This window comes from Adiantum capillus-veneris, chromosome 30 (genome assembly GCF_014529385.1).
Source record: "Adiantum capillus-veneris isolate H3 chromosome 30, ASM1452938v2, whole genome shotgun sequence".
Lineage (NCBI taxonomy): Eukaryota > Viridiplantae > Streptophyta > Polypodiopsida > Polypodiales > Pteridaceae > Adiantum > Adiantum capillus-veneris.
The window spans coordinates 89,329,975-89,347,454 of record NC_140960.1 but is presented as its reverse complement, the minus strand read 5'-3'; the positions used below and the strand labels follow the sequence as shown (position 1 = coordinate 89,347,454).

General features: G+C 46.1%; 1 protein-coding gene and 1 pseudogene across 2 annotated transcripts in view; one reads left to right on the top strand and one right to left on the bottom strand.

Annotated features, from left to right (window-relative positions):
- The window catches only part of LOC147418373 (uncharacterized), a 114,923-nt gene that overhangs the window by 46,272 nt on the left and 51,171 nt on the right, over positions 1 to 17,480 (top strand). The gene's annotated exons all lie outside the window — the stretch shown is intronic.
- Positions 1 to 17,480, bottom strand: part of LOC147418374 (uncharacterized) — a 36,427-nt pseudogene that overhangs the window by 4,794 nt on the left and 14,153 nt on the right.

Here is a 17,480-nt window from a genome sequence, read left to right as displayed (position 1 = left end):
CCATAATGACCACTCTCCCATCTCTATAAAATGCCACCTTTCCTTTCTCTTTGGCGGTCCTTATCTCTGGCATGACTTCTTTCATATGAGCAATCTGTGAGAGTGTGAGGTCATCCCCAAGGAATATCCCCGTTTTCTTTAGTGTAGGACGCTTCTTCAAGAAGTCTTTCTTCGCTTCCATGGAGGGGAAACGAAGGATCAATGCTCTCTCCTTTGAAGTCTCCCCCTTCCCTTCTTCCCCTTCTCTTTTCTTCCCCACTCTCCATGCTTAGTGTGTGTGGCCTCACCACCTATCATATGTAGGAGGTCTTTGACCTCTCCTTCCACATTATCACGGTCTTTTAGGCCGGTTACATGTACATGCAAAGCTCTAGTCTTCCTTCTTTGCTCTTCCTCTAGGGTCATGTTAATGATTGTGGGAGTGGGAATGGCTGTTGGTTCTTTCCCCTACGCTTTCTTGGCGAGTTCTATCCACTTTTCGGCTTCATCTACCCATGATGATGTCGTTGCTTCTCTTCCTCCTTGATTTTTCGCACTTGTTCTTTGATGTCATTAAATTCGTTTATCACAGAGGGCTGGATTTCTCCCTCCTCTAGTCTCTCCCCACTCTAGCTTCCGCAAGCTCTCGTTTGAGGGTTGAGACCTCTTCCCGGAGCACTTGGACTTCAGCCCGTAGGTCTTCCTTCTCTTTCTTCCATTGCGAGCCTTCATTGAAGACCATTTGGATGAGGTTGGCCTTCTCTTTCCACCACCCTTCCATTTCGGTCTTCCAATATTTCATCTTTTTCTCCACCCGTGTTACCCTTTTGTTGGTGACCATGAATGTTGCCTTTGTCACAGCCGGTGGGGATTTGCACACAGGTGAGCTGACCTTGTTCTCCATTTCTGAATTTGCTAAACAATAGATTCAACAGCTCATTCGTTCTTCCTCTCCTCCTAATGTGCACTGTTGCAATTCAGTACATCATCAATGCTTTGGCCATATGCTTCTGTGTGTGTGCATGAATGTGTTATGTGTTCAGGTGTGTGCTTGTTGCTGGACTGGGCAACAGACTGTGTGTATGTGTGTGTGTGCAGGGCTCATAATGACTGAAGAGGAGCTCATCCAACTCATAGGCAACCTGAAGAGACCGACGAAGAGAAGTTTCGAAGAAGGATACATACTCCACTTGAATCTGCTGAAACGTGAGGAAATTACGTGCTGTCCACACTGTTCTTAGCACTCAAAATCTAATCCAGCCAAAAAAGTATGCATACGGCCGAGGTAATGGCGGAAGAACTCCAAAGTGCTCTACTTTGACTGTTTCTGATTAACCGCTTGTAATATTTTCTATGGGTTTTCCTCGTTTTGAGGTTTCCCATTAGGAATTCGATCTGACATTACAAAAAAAAAAGTGTGTGTGTGTGCAGGTCGACTTACAATAGGGCAGCACAGGCAGGCAGGTTCACCTGATCAGCCAGACTGGCAGTGAGCAGCCTGTGAACAAGGCAGCCTGCAACTGGTGTCCAGCTGGATCGGGTCCCGACGAACGAGTCTAGTAATCTCAACCCGTGTAAGAAACATCGAGGGTGTCTGAAGAGAGTACTGGAAAGGGGGCAGCCTGTCCATGGTGAAGCCATGCATCTGGAATCATGTTGTCATCTGTGCATACCAGCATGAAGTGTCCCCCTGAAGAGCTAACTGTCTGGAAGACTCAAGGGCCAATCTAGTGTATCTGTCTCTAGTAGTATCCACAAGCTGTGCACAAAGGAGACTGATCTGGTAAGCGCCTCAATCTCCATAGGAGGGGCAGCTAGCTCTGCTCGAATGATAGCGTGGGGTACGGAGGCCTTGGCTCTAATCAGTCGAGAGATCATAGGTACCAAGGGCCTCTCCATACGTCTCCAACCATCCTGGCCTACAGTAGGTCCCCATATCTGCACCGCATACAACATAGCGGAGGCTACTAAAGTATCAAAGATCCATAACTTTGTCTGAGGTTCCTGGAACGGAACTCGCGAACACATCCTCTCCAAGACTTCCAAGGCTGCATAAGCTCTAGTTAGTCTAGTCTTTGCTGCTCTCCCCAAAGAAAACCTCGGCCCACTGAAGACAACCCCAAGGTAAGTGTATGCATCTGTATACTCTACAATCTCCTGACCATATATGAAAGTCGGTGCTGATCTCGTGATCCACTGTGGTGTGGTGTTAAACACCATAACCTTGGTTTTAGCAAGGTTTACAGACAATCCACTATCCTCTGCAAAACTATGTATTGCATCGAACTATCGCTGCATACCCTCCGGTGAGTCAGAGATCAACACAATATCATCAGCATATAACAACAATGGGATCCACGTCCTTGCCAGATGGGCACCTCTATCACCCTCTCTGTCAATGTAATCAGATACCTCATCAACATACATACCAAATAGAGTAGGAGACAATGGGCAACCCTGTTTCACCCCAATGGTGGAGTGAACTAAATCAGATATCCCCTCCGGGGTGCGTACATGTCCCATCATTGATTTGTATAGAGTCATAATCCCCCAAATCAACACTATGGGCACCCCCATCTCCTGCAATCTACGCATCAATTGAGCTCTCGGTAACATGTCAAATGCTTTGCGGAAATCCACAAAGCCACACAGAGAGAGAGAGAGAGAGAGAGAGAGAGAGAGAGAGAGAGAGAGAGAGAGAGAGAGAGATGAACTGAAATGAATTGTAATATTAATGTCTTTAAAAGCCCAAAATGACCTATGAGACCAAAAGGTTACATGTGGTGAATCTAATACGAGGTTTGGGTGCAAAAAGTACAAAGAACTGAAAAGAAAATAGTGGGTAGGATTGGGGTGAAAGCTGATACAAAGGGGATACAAAGGGTGAGCTGATACAATGGATCTCTCTGACAGTAGTGGCATCATATACATATACATCAGTATCCAAAAGGTTGTAGAGGTTCAATGTCCTCCGAGGTAAGCACTCTGTCGGGACGGCTCCTATGTCGCGCTAGTATGGTATGGATCCTCTATTGCAATGTGCGTCGATGTCGAGAGGGCCCCCTCATCCGTGGGCGACGGGACTACCCCAACTCTATCGCCCGATCAAGCAGTATGCCTCTGGTGTTGCTATGCTGTGGGGGATTGCTCGAACTCCTCTGTTTGTGGCTGAAAGAACTCTGTAATTTGCCGCTGTTGCTGGATCTCTTTCATTGTGCCCCTCTTCAAGAGGTCCTCTCTGTGTCTGCGAATCTCTAGTAAGTATAATCCAATGCATATCTGATTTGACTTTAGAAAGTGGTCCAAAACCCTCTCTGAATACACAATGAAAGCGGCCTCGTATCTCATAGTATACTGGGCAGTGACATATGTAATGTAGCTCTATCTTGGGCTCTATCTGGAACACCTGACAAATCCTGGACTCAGCGGGTACTCCTCTAAATCTGTCTGTCTTGAAACTCTAGCTGATGTGAGGATGTGCATATTTGACCAATAGCACATCGTATCCCTTCGGATAGTCGAGTATCCATGTATCCCGGTTTGATCACAAAACCATCCTCCGTAAATTGGAGAAGATGCTGTCTATAGAAAGCCATCTTTGTACCCAACTCATGTGTAGGCTGTATCCATGTCCTCTTCGTATCCAACTGAATCAAGTCTTGTTTGATGAGCCTGGTAATCTCTGCCGATCCATACTAAAGCCATGTAATTGAAACCAAGATGCCATCTCTGCATACCAACATGATCTATCAACCTGCAATACCAGCCGTTGCAACTTTCAAAGCCATCTTTGTACCCAACTCATGTGTAGGCTGTATCCATGTCCTCTTTGTATCCAACTGAATCAAGTCCTGTCTGATGAGCCTGGTAATTTTTGTTGATCCATACTAAAGCCATGTAACTGAAACCAAGATGCCATCTCTGCATACCAACATGATCTATCTTCTGCAATGCCAACTGTTGTGAAGAGAGAAATGAAATGATATATTAACGTCTACAAAAGGCCAAAATAACCTATGAGACCAACTGATTACAATGATGAGTCTAATACCAAGTCTGGGTACAAACAAAGAAAACTACAAACAAGGAAACTGATAGGAGTGCTACCGACTCCTATGGGTGGCTGGTAGGCTGATCAATGGTATCATGCCATAAAGGTACAAAGTGGGGATAAATGTCACCATGATACAATATAACAGTAGCATGAAGCCTATCCTGATCGACACTCTGGGTGTCGTGCTAGAATCCTGTGGATCCTCTGCCGCAATCTCCGCCGGTGCTGCGTGGCTCCCCTCCTCATCAGTCGCGGTCGTCTCGATCTCCCTAACTCTATAGCTCGATCAAGGAGAGTACCGCTGGTGTGTGTATGGGTGGGAACCGAGCTCTCTGATGGTGGTGTCCCCTCTGCCTTTGTGGTACTCAGACTGAAGAAATCTGAGATGCGTCTCTCGGACTTTCTCTGTCTTTGCCCACTCAGTAGAGCGTCTCTATGTCTCTGTATCGTAGGTAGGAATAATCCGAGGCATCTTTGATTTTGATATCTCGTGACTCTATCTAGCGAGTCAAAACCATCTCTGAATAAACAATGAAAGCGTCCCCGTATCTCATAGTAGACTGTGCAGTGACATATGTAGTGAAACTCTGTCTCTGGCTCTGCATGGCATAACTGACATATCCTACTGTCTGCTGGTATGCCTTTGAATCTACTTGTCTCAATCCCAAGCTGGTGTGAAGATGTGCGAATCTGGCCTATAGCACATCGTAACCCATGAGATAGATGTGTGTCCATGTAACTGGGCCGTGTGACAAATCCGTCTGTCGTGAGTTGGAGAAGATGCTCTCTATAGAAAACCCTCTTCATACCCAACTCCCGTGCTGGCTCTATCCATGTCCTCTTGCTATCAAGCTGGATAAGATCTTGCCGAATGAGTCTAGTAGTTTCCATCCGTGTAAGAGCCAAAGATGGTGCATCAAGAGAATATTGGAAAGGGGGCAGCCTGTCCATGCTGAAACTGTGCCTCTGAAACCATGAGCTCATCTGTGCATACCAACATGATGTATCTCCCTGTAATGCCAGCTGTCTAGATGACTCAAGAGCAAGCCTGGCATACCTCTCCCTGGTGGTGTCCCATAAGCTGTGTACAAATGATACTGATCTGGTGAGAGCCTCAACCTCCATAGGTGGGGCAGCTAGCTCCGCTCGTATGATGTCATGTGGGACTGAGGCCTTGGCTCTAATCAGCCTAGAAATCATAGATATCAAGGGTCTCTCCGTATTACTCCATCCAGCACTGTCAACAGACGGCCCCCAAACCTGAACCCCGTAGTGCATAACTGAAGCGACCAAAGTGTCGAAAAGCCATAGCTTTGTTCGAGGTTCCTGGAACTAAACCTTCGAACAAATCCTCTCTAAACCGCCTAGGGCTGCATAGGCACGAGTCAATCTAGTGTCTGCTGCCACTTTCAGTGTGAACCTCGGTCCACTAAAGACCACCCCAAGATATGTGTATGCATCAGTGTACTCCATATTGTCCTGCCCATATGTGAAAGTAGGTGCTGATCTCCTAACCTACTGTGGCGTGGTATTAAATACCATGACCTTGGTTTTACCAAGGTTGACAGACAATCCACTATTCTCTGCAAAACTATGCAATGCGTCCAAATGTCTCTGCATACCCTCTGGTGAGTCTGATATCAACACGATATCGTCAGCATATAATAAAAGAGGGATCCATGTCCCAGCAAGTTGAGCACCTCTAGCTCCTCCTCTGTCAATATAATCAGAGACCTCATCAACATACATACCAAATAAAGTAGAGGACAGTGGGCATCCCTTTTTCACTCCGATAGTGGAGTGAACTATGTCAGATATCCCCTCTGATGTGTGTACATGGCCCATCACTGAACTGTACAATGCCATAATCCCCGATAGCGCACATGGCCCATCACTGAGTTGTACAATGCCATAATCCCCCATATCAGCTCTGTGGGTACCCCCAATTCTATAAGTCGGCGCATCAATTTGGCCCTCGGTACTGTGTCAAAAGCTTTGCGGAAATCCACAAAGCTGCAGTATATCCGTCTACCATGTGCTCGGCCCTCCTCAATGATAGCTCTGAGTGTAAAGACATGATCTAGTGTGGAGGAACCCCTCCTGAAGAGAGAGAGAGAGAGAGAGAGAGAGAGAGAGAGAGAGAGAGAGAGAGAGAGAGAGAGAGAGAGAGAGAGAGAGAGAGAGAGAGAGAGAGAGAGAGAGAGAGAGGTTATATTAACGTCTTCTAAAGGCCATATTGACCTATGAGAGTAGAGAGTTACATCATGGTGAATTTGATACCAGGTCTGGATAAAAAGAAAGAGAGAGAGATGAAATGATATATTGAAGTCTTCGAAGGGCAGAAATGACCTATGAAGCCAAAAGTTACAAAGTGGTGAATTTGATGTAGTGTCTGAGTATCGAAAGGAAGAGAGAATGCACGCGACACGGAGTGGTGGAGTTCCACTCTAAGATGTACTGGTCCCAAAACCGTGGGTTCCCTTACGTTACTTATTTTATATTGATTTGTACAAGGTACAACTACCGAGGAGAGATGCTCTGCAACTTTGCAATTGATAGACTCCGAGAGATCTCCCCCAAGGCTTATATTTAAAGGCCCCAGGGCTGAAACGCATTACAACCAAAAACTGGCGCCCAAAAGTATTTATTCATTGAGTAAGCAATGCGACGTCAGTTGCCCGTAAAACACAGCGCGAAATCCGAAATTGTTGTAAGCGTCATTATGCCACGTCATCACTTGTAATGATAGTCAGGTCTAGACTTTTGTGACATACCGCTCTGTCAAGGAAAGAGTAATCGTGAGCCGCGATTACACCTGCAAAATTCAATTCGATTCTTTAGTAGACCTTGCATTTATGCACAGATTATTGATTTCTGACGAGTGTCTTGATGCACTAAGACCACATACCTTGTCTATCTCATCCAAATTTGAACTAATGATGCACCAAATTCATATGCTTCACAAAATGCTATGCAATTTCCATAGATGTACGTATGCAGTCACCAAACATAAAGACGTCTAGATACAACCAAACGCTCCTCCCTCTCGAGACTGTAGTCTGTGTCGTTCAAAGGTTCGAAGTACAACTAAACGATCCCCAGATGGCAGCATGCACCCTTCAGAGGCTTCCATTTACAACTAAATGATCCCAGGACCATAGTTTACGTCGCTTACAAGTTCAGCAAACATTATTGAAACTAGTATTGCAACCGGTAGTAGATAATTCTCAATTGTTACCAAAACAAGATCAATTTGTTTCAAACAAAATTTAATCTACTCCAAACAATTGCCAAATAGTATTCTCGAATGACGAAAAGTATTGTCAAACAGTATTCAAATGCTTGTAAATCTATCTTTCATCCTCCCTAATGCTTGTAAATTGATCTCTCTCCATTTTGCTACTTGTTGTCTCACCACAAATCATAAGGGCATCCAAAACATAATTTTGATACATGCTACAGAGACCCTAATTTGTTGCTGAAAATTCTAATTCGAAAGTGTGTGAATCGAAATTTGTTTGTGCTCTGTGTATGGCTTGTCGAGAAAGAAACTTTGATTTCTGTCACATATCCAAATTCTCATCCATTGAAGAGATTTTTAGAGGTCTTCCGAAAAGCGGCAAAAGGCAGATTTTCATAGCTTTTTATGGCCAAAGCAAAGTGTTGTTTATTTTTTCAACTCCATAGCTTCTCGTTGTAGGTTCATGTAGGACCGGTTTGCTTGTCAGAATAGCAAACGACTGACGCTCTCATACAATTGTAACAGGAGAGAGAGAGAGAGAGAGAGAGAGAGAGAGAGAGAGAGAGAGAGAGAGAGAGAGAGAGAGAGAGAGAGAGAGAGAGAGAGAGAAATGAAATGAAATGATATATTAACGTCTACAAAAGGCCAAAATGACCTATGAGACCAACTGATTACAATGATGAGTTCAGTACCAAGTCTGGGTACAAACAAAGAAAAACAAAGAAAACTACAAACAAGGAAACTGATAGGAGTGCTACCGACTCCTATGGGTGGCTGGTAGGCTGATCAATGGTATCATGCCATAAAGGTACAAAGTGGGGATAAATGTAACCATGATACAATGTAACAGTAGCATGAAGCCTATCCTGATCGACACTCTGGGTGTCGTGCTAGAATCCTGTGGATCCTCTGCCGCAATCTCCGCCGGTGCTGCGTGGCTCCCCTCCTCATCAGTCGCGGTCGTCTCGATCTCCCTAACTCTATAGCTCGATCAATGAGAGTACCGCTGGTGTGTGTATAGGTGGTAACCGAGCTCTGTGATGGTGGTGTTCCCTCTGCCTCTGTGGTACTTAGACTGGAGAAATCTGAGATGCGTCTCTGGGACTGTCTCTGTCTTTGCCCACTCAATAGAGCGTCTCTATGTCTCTGTATCTCAAGTAGGAATAATCCGAGACATCTTTGATCCTGATATCTCATGACTCTATCTAGCGAGTCAAAAACCATCTGTGAATAAACAATGAAAGCGTCCTCGTATCTCATAGTAGACTGTGCAGCGACCTATGTAGTGAAACTCTGTCTCTGGCTCTGCATGGCATAACTGACATATCCTACTGTCTGCTGGTATGCCTCTGAATCTACCTGTCTCAATCCCAAGCTGGTTTGAAGATGTGCGAATCTGGCCTATAGCACATCGTAACCCATGAGATAGATGTGTGTCCATGTAACTGGGCCGTGTGACAAATCCGTTTGTCGTGAGTTGGAGAAGATGCTCTATATAGAAAACCCTCTTCGTACCCAACTCTCGTGCTGGCTCTATCCATGTCCTCTTGCTATCAAGCTGGATAAGATCCTGCCGAATGAGTCTAGTAGTCTCCATCCGGTCATGTAGCCGTGTAGCCATGCCTCGTGTTCAAGCCATTTATGCTGGGAAACCCGGGAGACGATAGAGAGTGGGGCTATGTACCATGTAAATGTTCTTTATAAACAAAGACAAAGGTGAAAGCCACCATGCCTTATGTTTACCCAAGAGTTCGACATGTTCAATTGAGTTTTTAATTTGATAGGTGATCTAAGAATGAGGCAATGGAGCATGGGTGGGTGTAGAACCAAAGTAGTAGTGTCAAGGCTATGACAAAAACATTAGTGGAAATGGTTGCAAAACTGTCAGCCAGGATAATGGAATGGGGCAAAGAAAATTGGCACCAAAGGACTATGTATAGGGGCAAAGGCATGGCTGTGTGGAGAAGCCAAGGTATACCGATGAAGTCTTCACAACATTTATTATTAAAATAACGGGCACTTACAAAGAGTGTTTTCCAGCGAAGTTGGGTGCGACAACTAGTAGAGAGAAGATAGAGTTGTCGGCACTGACATAAGGAAGGTGAAGGTGTTGAAGGTCTCATAAGTGGCACATGGTGTACAAGGTTTTGAGGAGACTATCTTCATGATTGCAAGGTCGCTCGGTGGTGGCTATGAGATGATGAGGCTTGTATTGGTTTGAAGGCTACATCCGATGAAGATTTGGGTTACCAAGGTCATGCCATTGAGCAACAGGTAAGCAGTACCAATGGTCAGAGATGTAATAGCGAGGGTCATTAATGCTAAAGAAGGTGTCAAGAGATGTTGTAGCATGGGTTGATGATGCTAAGGGAGCTATTAGGACTGGGATCAGGTATTAATTAGTTAAAAGATTGTCGATCATGGTATGGGTCACCAAGGAATTCACATCAGCTGAGAACGAATAGTATTGGCACATGACTAGTAGAATGTGGTGTCATGCTAGGGCAAGATATGCAAGCTTGGGGTAAAGCTTGGAAAGTGCAAGAGATAGGGCTTCCAACCTATCTTCCAAAGCTTGGCGGGGTACAAGATCAAGAGGAGCCACATTCGTTTGCAAGCGATCAAGAATTGTCTTGACCATTCAACATTCAAACCAAGCTACCAACATTTAGAACAATTAGAATAAGCTACCTCGGTTTTCTACATTTATAGCACCCATGCTTGTATTGCTAAACTGACAAACAAAACGTTTGTTGCTTGATGAGCCTTGAAGTGGTTTACCAAGGGGCTATCCTCATAAACAATCAGTAGGTAGTTATTGGGTGTAATAACATGCCAGTTCTGTGATGATTACATCTGTAGTGGTAGTGCAAGGAGCACAAGGAGGGGAGCACTAGGAAAAGCAGATAAAATTATTGAAGGCCAGTAGGGGGCAACATCAAAAGGTGGGCAAGAGGATGGTATGCATTGGAGTGTGCCAATTGAGGGTGTTTACTTTGACAAAGGAAGGGGGGTACAGGTATTGGTTTTGTGTGGGGGCAGAACTACCGTGTCTTGCCTGGTTTGTCTCTTTTGTTAAGAGGGCAACGATGCTAGAATCATCCAGCCGAGTGTCTTCCATAGATAATGTATTACAATTACATTATCACATAGTCATGTCCTATGAATCTAATGGTTCAGAGTTGGATAATCAAGTTGCATCAATGGAGAGAACAACTTGCATTTCCATCTCATTAGGAAAAATATATTCCATGTGTAACAACAAGGTACCAACAAGGTACCAACAAGGAAGTATTTGTTGTAGATAGGTTGCGGTAGATATTGGGGACTCTAACAAGTCTGAACAATTGAGTATGACATATAGTGGAATAAAGGGCGCTCACCAGATGAGCTAGTTGTAAACCCTTCAACCTTAAAGATTGGGTATAGTAGGGTGAGTGGTTTTAAGGCCTTGAAGATAAGCCAATGATATTTGAAGAAGAGTAGCAGAAATTGTTCAGGCTTAGGAATTGAGACCAAGTTCAAGTAGAGAGCATGTACAAAGAATTTCAAGGGTAGCCGCTAGAGCAAAGGAGGAATTAGGTGGCCGAAACCTGTAGCATTCCCAAAGATCCAAGGGCAAGGAGGATCTGTCAATGTAGAAACCTGGAGGTTCCTGGAACTGAACCTGCGAACAAATCCTCTCTAAACCGCCTAGGGCTGCATAGGCACAAGTCAATCTAGTGTCTGCTGCCACTTTCAGTGTGAACCTCGGTCCACTAAAGACCACCCCAAGATATGTGTATGCATCAGTGTACTCCATATTGTCCTGCCCATATGTGAAAGTAGGTGCTGATCTCCTAACCCACTGTGGCGTGGTATTAAATACCATGACCTTGGTTTTACCAAGGTTGACAGACAATCCACTATGCTCTGCAAAACTATGCAATGCGTCCAAATGTCTCTGCATACCCTCTGGTGAGTCTGATATCAACACGATATTGTCAGCATATAATAAAAGAGGGATCCATGTCCCAGCAAGCTGAGCACCTCTATCTCCTCCTCTGTCAATATAATCAGAGACCTCATCAACATACATACCAAATAAAGTAGAGGACAGTGGGCATCCCTGTTTCACTCCGATAGTGGAGTGAACTATGCCAGATATCCCCTCTGATGTGCGTACATGGCCCATCACTGAACTGTACAATGCCATAATCCCCCATATCAGCTATGTGGGTACCCCCAATTCTATAAGTTGGCGCATCAATCTGGCCCTCGGTATTGTGTCAAAAGCTTTGCGGAAATCCACAGAGCTGCAGTATATCCGTCTACCATGTGCTCGACCCTCCTCAATGATAGCTCTGAGTGTAAAGACATGATCTAGTGTGGAGAAACCCCTCCTGAAACCAGCCTACCCAGGTGCCCGTATGCCCATAATCTCTGCCCAACTGCTTAGCCTATGCTCAAGGATGGATGCATATAAACGTGCCAATGTGTGTCCTACCATGATAGTACGGTAATTCCCCGGCACTGTGGGGTCTCCTGTCTTGAAGATAGGTACAATAGTAGATAATCTCCAAGACTCAGGGAAGCCCTCACACATGACACGGATGAATAACCGTGCAAGCATCTCTGCCAACAAATCCCCAGCATGTATAATGTGCTCTACTACCAAACCCTCATGATCCTGTGCCCGTTTGGTCTTTATCCTGTCAATGGCCTCCTTTACCATCTCAGTGGTAAAGAAGGTGCTCGTAGCCGGACATGGCTGTGGTGGATCTGGTAGTGGTGGTTGTCCAGGTACAGTGTATAAAGATGCTGCATACTGCCCCCATATCTCTGTAGAAGTAATCACTGGTGGGGGAGACTGCTCATGGAATAGACGCCAAGCCTCTCCTGAATCTCTACTAAGGAAGAGCTGATATAAATCTTGCTCCATCTGGACCAAGAAAGCTCGCTTCTTCTGTCGCACTAGTCGTCGTGTAGCAATACGAGACTGTTTATAGGTGATCACTCCCAATGTAAGCGCGTGTTGTATTTGAGCTCTACTCTGTCGACACTCCTCATCATACCAACTGTTCTGAGGCATGTGCCCAGAACGACGTCTCTGACCAGGCTGAGTGTGTGGGTATGCCTCTGTTGCTGCCCCATGTAATGTCACTGTCAGCATAGATGTGATCTCCTCCACTGTGTATACTGGCTCTGATGTGCATAAAAGCCTACGTATCTCCTCTGCATAGACCGAGTCAGTCTCTGGTGTAAAAGTATAGCGTGGATGTCTACCACCCCGTGAGGCCTGAGATGTACTGTACTCAAAGGAGACTGATAATGTCAAGAGTGCATGATCTACTGCTATCCCTACAGGCCTGGGCCCCACTGTGAAATCGTGAATGTGAGAGGTAAAGCTCGGATGTGTCAGAACATAGTCTACAGTGGTGGACCCATGCCTGTGTGGAAAACAAGTAAAACCTGTAGACAATGGGAAAGTCGGTAAGCCATTCAGTATGGCTAAACTGTGAGTAGTCGTCATCTCCCTCAGGTATCTCCCATACTCTGTATGCTCTCTGTCGTGTGAGCATCTCTCAAGTCCCATCTCCTCTGGCTCTAGCTCTCTAGGCATCTCCTCTGAGGTGTCATAGAAGACCGTCTGTGAGCTGCCTGTACGGGCATTGAAATCTCCCAGGAGTATGATGTCTCCATCTCTGGAGAACTCCCAAATATCATCATCAAGTACAGAGTAAGGAGACTGTCCTCTGGGTGAAGCATATACTGAAGTGCTGGGAGGAAAATAGCATATGGCGATGTACAAGAAACGTCTAGTCTCTGCCCTCAGCCTCACCCACAAGTATCTGGCTTGATCATCTCTCCGAACTATGTGCAGTAGTGGTTGGAGCTCCTCTCTGAAAAGAACTGCTACACCTCCTGATCCTCTAGTCCCATGCGCAGATCTGGTGCTTGTCCGGCGAGCTGTCTCCCATCTGTATCCTGATATGTGCGGCATCAACTGTCCTGGAGCCTGATGAGTCTCTGAGTAGAAAACAATGTCTCTGTCTCTGAAGCTATCCTCAAAGGCCCCCACATCAAGTCTATACAAACCATTACAGTTCCAAACCGCCATCCTGAGAGTGGTCCCATCGGTCTCGCACGGTCATGTAGAGCGGTGCTCTGTAATCACTACTCGTCCATTTCTGTAGAAAGAGAGAGAGATGAAAATGAAAATGAACCTATGAGACGAGAAAGTTCCAATGTGGTGGATTTGATACAAAGTTAGAGTAAGAAAAATGACAAAATAAAATACTATGAAATCCTAAACTGCTAGGTGTGAGCTAAGCAGCTGGGTGGGATAGCTAAATCACAAAAGATTCAGCATCGATTGCTGGCGGATCTCATCAATCTCCTCCATGGTCAATAGCCTGACCGGGCGTCGTGCATGTCGAGCCAAATTGATCCGAATCCTCTTATGCAGCCGCCGTCAATGCTGTGTAGTCCTCCGTAGTCGTGGGCGTCTGGATCTCCCTAGCTCGGTCGCTCAGTCGATCAGCGTGCCTCTGGTGTGAGGCGACGAGCTCTCCTGTGGTAGTAGCTCCTCCGGGTGTCCAGTGTCTGCTCTAAAGAAGTCTGTGATCCGTCTTTGAGACTGGCTAGCCTCTCCCCTCATCAGGCTCTCTCTGTGTCTGCGTAGCTCGAGCAAAAACAGACCCAAGCATCTTTGATCCTCGAACCGCATGACTCTGGAGAGTGGTCCGAAGCCCTCTCTGAACAAGCAGTGGAAGCGGCCACGTATCTCGTAGTAGACGGGGCAGTGGCAAGTGTAGTGCAACTCTGTCTCAGGTTCCATGTCACACATGAGGCATGTCCTGGCCTCTGCCGTTACTGCATTGTATCTCCCAGTCTCGATCCACAGTTGGTGCGAAGATGTGCATATCTGGCCAATAGCACATCGTATCCCATGATATAAGTGGGTGTCCATGTATCTGGGCCTTGTCACAAAACTGTCCTCCGTAAGCTGAAGAAGATGCTCTTTGTAGAAAGCGATCTTCGTGCCCAACTCCTCAATGATGGCTTTGAGTGTCAAGATATTGGTCAAGAGTAGAAAAACCTCTCCTGAACCCTGCCTGGCGGCTACACGTATCCTCTCTCTCTCTCTCTTTCCCCATCTGCTCAGCTGCTGCCCAAGAATGGATGCGTACAATCGTGCGAATGTGTGTCCGATCATGATAGTGCGATAATTCCCAGGCTCCATAGGGTCTCCTGACTTGAAGATAGGTACAATAGTAGATAGGCTCCAAGTATCAGGCAAGCCCTCACACAGGCTAGAAGCTCTGCTAGTAGGTCTCTGGCATGCATGAAGTGCTCACCCACTAAACCATTATGATCATATGCTCTCCCATTCCTCATCTTGTCAATGGCCTTCCTCACCATCTCAACGGTGAAAAAAGCACGTGCGAGGGCATGGATCAGGGGGGTCGGGAAGGAGCGGTTGTCCAGGAACTGTGTACAGAGATGACGCGTACTGGCCCCAAGCCTTTGTAGAGGTAATGGCAGGGGGGGGGAGAGTGCTCATGAAAGAGCCGCCATGCCTCACGTGAGTCCTGACTCAAGAATAGCTGGTATAGGTCCTGCTCTAGGCGAGCCAAAAATGCCCTCTTCTTCCGCCACACTACGCGCCGGAAGTCAATCTGTGACTGTCTGTGAGTGATGTCCCCCAAAAGCACCTCCCTCTGAAGTCTAGCTGTCACCAGCGTGTGACTACTATCTATCCTTTTTGTTGATTTCTTTCTTATTATCTATTTACTTTCACTTTTTGGAAACACCCCTCGGGAAATCTAACTGCCCTGCATTTCATAGCTAGTGTGGAACTCTCCAGAGGGAGTGCAGGCCTGAGGGCAAGAAAGCACTAAGGTTGGACAAGGACTATGGTTAGCCAAGTGGGGTCATTGACTAGCCAAAGTGGAATCCTTTCCTACAAAGGCTACATTTCAGTTCTGGATGTGGCCGCAGTGTACAAAGGGGGTCGGATGACCTAGAGGGATACAATAGCAGCATCTCCTAAAATTTAGGGAACTGCTATTTTGGGACTTGAAAATGTGTTTGCATCATTACCTCCGGAATGACAAGGAGAACATTTTCTTACTCTGCCGTGAAGTCAACTGGGCAACCGGTTGGGAGATTTTTAGGCGGCAACCTCGAAACGGGAAAATGCTTGTAAATGTGCCAAGTGGCACCTTCTGGTGCACTTTCCTCATGCAACAAGAAGTGGCGCTGAATTTTAAGTTGGGAGAGGCTCATTTGTAGCTTTTGTCACAGGTTAAGAGCTATGGAGTGCTTGCTTTCCCTCTTATGCACAGTGCGGTGCCAGGAGTGATGTCCTGCAGGCTACGCACTGCCCTCTCTCTCTCTCCCCTTTGGCAGTATGTTATGCCCCACTAGTGGGCTCTTCATTTGACCAATGTACAGTTGTGTGGGTTCATGCGCGATTGCCGAGGCAAGAGCCTCTTGCACAGGTACTGGATTAGCTAGCGGCTAATCCCCCCGCAGGTATAGGTGAATTCGGAGAGGTTTCACGCCAGAAATCTCGTCCGATTCAAAGGGCAAGTAGCCCTACAGGTGCGGGAGCTCGAGGACTTGCTAAGGATGCGACCGGCACGCGAAACGGAGCCCGAAACAGTAAATTACAGCCTGCTGTGTATTTTTGCAGGTTTAGGGTTTTGGCCCTAAACGGACCCTAATACCCCTAGGAGGTTAGGGGACGCAAGGGGACCGCTGTACAGGCGATCTGGCGCATTTTCAGGGCTGAAAACAGAGAATTCAGCGTGCTGCAGATTCTCGCCAGGTTTTGCAAAGTGCCCGTATGCGTCGGGAAAGTCATTCAATGCGTGGGAATACTGACCGTAAAGGGTTCTAGTATAGTTATGCTGCCAAAATCAGGCCAGAAGAGTCAAAATTCAGCCAAGGTTGTGCGGGGCAGCTTGGAAAGAACCACAGCGTTTATTCCCTCTTTTCAACAATAAAGAAATACCGAAAGGGGCGCCTAAGTTAGGGGCCATTCTGGTGTCGGTCTTCTCATACAGGTGCATTCTAGCATCTGTATCCCATTCCCCTCTTGTGTCACTATAGCGCAGGTATAATAGACGACTAATAATGGGTGAAAGGTAAATCAAGGTTTGAAGTAAAGTCTACCGCCCTTTTTGGATTGAACAGGCCGGTTTCATGGTTCGATCGACGGGATTAAATCACTTTTTCCCATAGAAGTGAGCCTTGGTCAGATTGGGCTTGAAGACATAGGGGATCATAGACCAGACACAGGGAATAGCAATTATGGTTGACAGACCAGACGATGTGACTGAAGAGGTTTCCTCTTGACAGGGTCAACAGACACATGAATTGGGTGAGTCCTCAAGACCACCACAGACGGATGATGCCTAACCCCATGTATAGTGTCATGGGTATGCTACCAGGGTTTCAGAGCACTCAGGGCCAATTTGGGATTCCACAGGCAAATTTTGGTATGGCTGCAATTACAAATCAACAGCCAAATATGGCATTTCCAGGTCAAGTTAATAGCGGCCAAGGAACACAGATGAACCCTAACAGTGTTCCCATGTTTTAGTCACTTCCATATGACAATTTAACGCCGCTGGAGAGGCCAACTCCGTACAAAGAAGGTGGCAAAGGTGTGACATTCACGACCTTTACAGGGTTTGATGACAGGAAGAACGCTCTCTCATTCCTCCAGCAGTTTGACAAGGCCGAGGCAGGGGGAAACTTTACAGAGGCTTCAAAGGTCCGCAAGGCAGCCACTTTCTTGACAGGGAATGCGGGACAATGGTGGACAACTTTATTGCTTCAAGGGCAAGCGTCGTCCACATGGATTTACTTCAAGCAGATTTTTGCAGCAGCATGGTTATCTGATGACTTTGTAGCAGATGTCATGATAGAATGGCACCAGCTTAATGCTGCCACTTGCAGAAATTTGGATGATTACAATCGGAAGTTTTGGAAAGCTCTACTTCCAGTAACTTCCTATAGGTTTGTGCCATTGACAGAACAGATTGAAAAATACTGTTGTGGCCTACCTAAAAGATTGCGAAAGTACTGTACAAAGACAAAAGTCACTACTTTGACGCAGCTCATCGAGGTAGCAAACACTTGCAATGGTTTGCTCAAGGGAGAAGATTGTGAATTTAACACTGGCGTCAAGGTAGGATCATGCAAGAAAAATTC